We start from the raw sequence: 5,829 nt of genomic DNA on the forward strand, positions 1-5,829 counted from the left end.
GCCTAAATTAGTAGTTAGTGAGCAGCTTCCCGTGCAAGGCACTGCGCTAGTGACTAGAGACACTACAAAGCGCCTACTCTTAGGAAAGGGGCAGGGAAGACATAGGCCACAAGAAACTGAGTGAATTTCCAGGGGTGAGATTTGCTAGGAAGCAGGCTCTGAGATGCGTCAAAGACAAAAAGTCAGTCCATGGAAAATCACTGAAGACTTTATTCGTATATTTGCCACCAGAGAATCCATCTACCATTGTCACATTTGATATAAAAGTAAAAAAAAAAAAAAGTAAAAAGAGGGAGATACTGATATTGTCTTTCAGTGGTGAGTGCCTGTTGTGGTTGGGAGTTTTGGAAGTGGGGAAACATTCTAGTTGATCCTCAGGCATATTTAGTGGTCCTTGGTTGGAGGCAACTGGGGACATTTTGAAAGAGGAAGGATTGTTCAACACAGAGGGCTTTGGGTTTTGTGTGACCAGCCACTGCCTGGAAGAAGTGAAGGTGGATGGTGTACTTTCTCTATTTCAGCTAATCTCACTGGAGGCACTGGGGAGCTGGTGTGCCTCTAGGCCAGGTGGTGTCTCCAGTGGAGGTTAGCAGGCCAGCTGTTCCTTAACGAGTGACCTCAGGATCAACCCCTGCAGGAGGAGGGCAGCAAGCAAGTGTAAGGAGAGGAAGCAACTCAGCTGCCAAGTAAAGATTTCGACCAACCCTTGGGGCCCTCTAGTGCTAGAATGGCCCTTCGTGGCTGGGTTGAGACAGAAAGAGATGACCAGGTCTCCATACTCCTACATAATCAGTCATTGCATGTGGCCAAATCAAGTTGGGCCATTAATAAAAAGAGCTTCTGGTTCCTTCCTTATTTGCAAATGTAGGGAGACCTTGCATCTCCCTCTGAGAAGAGACAAGATGTGATTGGGGAATATTGAGCAAAAAAGTCATTACCTTACAGGGGTATGGTCTCCCATGCTTTTAAAGGACCACCTTGGCTACAGTATAGACAATTGTCTGTTCAGGATACAAGGGTGGAAGTTGGAGGTGGTTGAAAAACTAATTGAAGGAAAACAAGAGGACAGGAGTATGAACCAGAATGAGAGTAGATAGGTAATAAGGACAGGTGATGAAGACAGAATTCATTCCAGACACATTTCAGAAGAGCCAAGAGGATTTGCTATAAATTAGATGTGGCATGTAAGCGGAAGACAGACATCAAGGAAGACAATATTTTTGGTGTGAACAAGTACATGCCCTTGCTCATTTTTTTTTTTTGACATGCAAACTACTGAGAGGAGACTTGAGACAGGAAGGGACATATTGAATTGGACATAGATATTTGATATTCAAATGGAAGTCTTGAATAGTCAGGTGGATATATAAGTTGGAAGTTCAGGGAAGAGGTTAGGTTTAGAGATGAAAATATAGGAGTTTTTAGCATATAGATGACACTGGGAAAGTATGAATAATGATTCCCTTTTATTGACCAATTTTCAAAATGATGAGTTAAGTTCCCTAGCATTATCTCATGGTGACTAATAATTTGTCTAAATATCTCTTGTTATGCACTCATGAATTTAAATATATACAGTTCAGGCTGGGGCTGTAGCTGAATGCTAGAGCCCTTTCCCCAGTGTTTCCATGCTATGCTACTATAATCCCTACTGATGCTAAGATCTTAGGTGAAGGAAAGTTCCTCTAAATGGGCACCTGAATTCTTTTGACCCTTTCCCAGTACTCCTTGGTAATGTCCTTATGTCCTAGCAGAACAAAATATTTCTAGCTTATCATGTACCTATTTTACACCAAACTTGGAATCATCTATTTTTCTTTGAGGAACCCTGATCTTTTTTAGTATGAAAAAAGTATTTGAAGGGCTGGCCAAAGAGCTCAGCAGATTAAAGCACCTGCAAGCAGGCACAGGGGCCAGAGGATCGATACCCAGGCCTGCCGTGCCGGCCCCGCCCCGGGCGCTGAGACAGTAATTGAGACTGGGCCAGTAATCCCAGCTCTTGGGAGGTTGTAAACAGGTGGATCACTATGAGTCTGATTTAGTAGTGAGACCTTGAACACCCTGTAGACCTTTCCCTAAAATAAAAAATAAATAAAAATTTAAAAAACGATTTTTTTTTTTGCTCCGAATGCCTTCAGGGCAGGTTTGGCTGACTTGAGTTGTGGGGATCAAACCACAGCAACCTGAGCCTGATTGCTTTGTTGAAGCAGCCACTTAAAGAACTGAGCTAAGGGGCATGCCCCCCCCCTCTTTTAAAATTTCTTTCTTTCTTTCTTTTTCTTTTTTTTTTTTTTTTTTGCGGAACTGGGGATTGAACTCAGGCCCTGGCACTTGCCAGGGAAATGCTTATTCCACTAAGCCATCTCCACGGCCCCCCAAAATTTTTTTAAACGTTTTTGAACAGTATAATCTCGACATCCTTCACCACTGGAGTGTCGTTTTATGTCCTTTCAGCATCAGAGCTTGGAAACAGATTTTTTTCTACAAACATAAAATGCATCATGAGTTTACATAATGCTTTTTCAAATTCAGGACTATAGGGTTTTACTTAACCTCTTTGATTTCAACCTGTAGCTTTCTCTCTCTCTCTCTCTCTCTCTCTCTCTCTCTCTCTCTCTCTCTCTCTTTTTATTTCAGGGAAGGGTCTACAGGGTGTTCAGGGTCTCACTACTAGATGGGACTCTTAGTGATCCGCCTGCTTACAGCCTCCCAAGAGCTGGGATTACAGGCACGCGCCACCACACCCAGTCTCAATTGCTGTCTCAGAGCATTCCCCGGGGGCAGGGCCAGCACAGCAGGCTCAGGAATCAAACCCCCAGCCCCTGTGCCTGCTTGCAGGGGCTTTAATCCACTGAGCTATTTGGCCAGCCCTTCAACCAGTATCTCTTATTTATTCACTCTGAAATACTTAAAGTTTAGGTTCCTAATTTCAACTCTACCACTACTATTAACATGATTCCCGAAGGGAGTTTAAGATGTTTTTGGCTTTTCTTTTGCCTGTACAATGTATCTCACTAGGGATGCATAGACAAATTAATGTATTTAAAAGTAACTGAAAATAATCATCCTGCATGGGATTATTCTCCCAATTGGATAATCAATTCATGCACATTTTTGTTTTTAGGATCTGCTCTTATAAATTTAATTTTGTTTTCTAATTAGCTAGAGTAGGTGGTTTTGAAATCAAATATATAAAACAAGATAAAATTGGAGTCCAGCATTCATCCTCAGCCTTCTGTTCCCTCTCTTTCTCTATAGGCAATGTTGGAAAATGTCATGTTTGTCCTTCCAGTAAAATATAAATAAGTATATGTTGCGAGACAAGTCTCCATGGTTCTCACATTGCGGCACACGATGCAAATAGAAGAGACAGTGTTTCCCTTTGGAGCATAAGACAGATGTGTTTGCTCTCTGTTGTAAGAGACTCTTTCGTGATTCTTTTCCTACATTGCAACCCCCTGCATGTGCAACTGTACCTGACCCTCCTCGCGTCACCCTTTGGGAACTGGAGCTTGGAGAATTGGCTTAAAGCTGATAGTCTGATTACTGCCCTTCTTGGGAGGAATTTTTTTCCTTTGTCTGTATACTCAAGGACCTTGTATCTTCTACCAGCATCCATACAAGTACGACAGGCTAGCTTGTTAGACTATAAATAGCATAAAAATCTCAGACCCTTCACAGTTCTTGACAGTGTGTGTGTGTGTGTGTGTGTGTGTGTGTGTGTGTGTTCTACCTTAGATATTCCTTAGACAACTGGTAGTGTTCTGTATGTGCTTCACTCATTTAAAGTACAAATCAGGGCTGGGGACGTTGCTCCACAGTACGGTGCTTGCCAGTGAGGCCCTGGTTTCAGCCCATAGTACTGTGACTAACTAAATAAAAATACAGAACATATCAAAAAGAAGTTCAAGGGTTGGGGATGGTTGGGGATATAGCTCAGCAGCACAACACCTACCTGGCAAGACTAACATCAGGAGTTCAGTTCCCTATACCCCCCACCTCAAAAAAAAAAAAAAAAAGAAAAAAAGAACCCTGGGGCTCTGTAATAGTTGCAAATTGGAAAGACAAAAAGAAATCATGATAAATACTGGGGAGAAGCACTCAGTGAGACTGGAAAGAATACAAAAGACTAATGGTGCCAATTCTGTAGTCTTTTTAGCTAACTTCTCCAAAATATTTTATCTAAAGTAGCAGCCCACCCCAACCCAGTCACTGTGTATTTATCACCTGTTTTAAACACTTGATAGCATTTTAACCATCTGAAGTTGTTTTATTTACCTGTCACATTATTGGGTTGCTTCCTCCATCAGAGCAGAGAGCCTCTCTAAAAACTGTTTCCCCAGCAAATAAAGCAGAGCCTAACTAACATACAGTAGGCATTCAACAAATATTAGTGAAATGAGCCACGAAAAGCATTCATGTATGCATGCATGCATGAATGAATAAGCACTTTCTGAAGAAAATTTACTTGGACAAATTCCTAGATGAGTCACTCCATTATTAGGTTTTTACATGTATCCTGTAGAAATAGGCTAATTTATAGTGACGATCCAGTGCAAAATAAAATTAACAAAATTTGATAATGCATATCTTGAGGAATTTAAAGTTTGAGCAAATTTCATTAGAGACCACAAGGTTTTTTTTTTTTTCAGTACTGGAGATGGAACCCAGGGCCTTCTCACTGAGCTATATCCTCCACACTTTTTCAACTTTTAAAATTTGAGACATCTCACTAAGTCTGAACTGTCCAGGTTGGGCTTAAACTTGTGGTCCTCCTGCCTCAGTCTCCAAAAGTACTGGGATTACCCTCATTATACCTGATGGTAGGCCTTTTTTTTTTTGGTATTTTTTTTAGGGAAGGGCCTACAGGGTGTTCAGGGTCTCACTACTAGATCTGATTTGTAGTGCTCTGCCTGTTTGTAGCCTTCCAAGAGCTGGGATTACAAGCATGCGCCCCCACACCCAGTCTCAATTGCCGCCCCAGGGCGACTTGGGAGCAAGGCCAGTGTGGTAGGCCCTGGAATCAAAACCCAGCCCTTGAGCTTGTTTGCAGGAGCTTTAATCTTTTTTTTTTCATAATTTTATTGAGAAACAAATAGCAATGAGACAGTTTCAAATCAAATTGGTAGGACAATTTTAATAATTAACACATTGCATACTGTCTTCCTAGTGGTTACTGCAGGAGCTTTAATCTGCTGAGCTATTTGGCCTGCCCTGAGCCTCTTATTTATGATAGAAAATAAGAACTTTATAGATTAGGAGAGGAGAAAGTGTACGTGTGTGTGTGTGTGTGTGTGTGTGTGTGTGTGTGTTAAAATTTAAAAAAATAAGGGGTCCGCCCCTTAGCTCAGTTCTTTAAGTGGCTGCTTCAACAAAGCAGTCAGGCTCAGGTTGCTGTGGTTCAATCCCCACAACTCAAGCCAGCCAAACCTGCCCTGAAGGCATTTGGAGGAAAAAAAAAAAATCCTTATTCCATTTTGGGGCTGGGGAGATGGCTCAGTGGAATAAGCGCTTGCCTGGCAAACGCAAGGGCCTGAGTTCAATCCCCAGTTCTGAAAAAAAAAAAAAAAATTAAAAGGAAAATTATAGATATGTAAATACATGGGAAAATCCCAGAACAAATTATAAACCAATGAATTTTCTAGCACTTAAACAAGCCAAAATTAGTGTGCACCTAACATTATGATCCCTCGTTGAGCCAGTGTGCCACACTGATTCTGTTTGGTGTTCTGAGTGCCATGTCACGCTGATCCTAGGGAAGCCACAGATGTCATCCACTCAGACTTTGTTAAGGCTTGCGTGTCCTCCAGCAAGCCGTCCTAATCCAAA

This window comes from Octodon degus, unplaced genomic scaffold (genome assembly GCF_000260255.1).
Source record: "Octodon degus isolate 3935 unplaced genomic scaffold, OctDeg1.0 scaffold00223, whole genome shotgun sequence".
NCBI lineage: Eukaryota > Metazoa > Chordata > Mammalia > Rodentia > Octodontidae > Octodon > Octodon degus.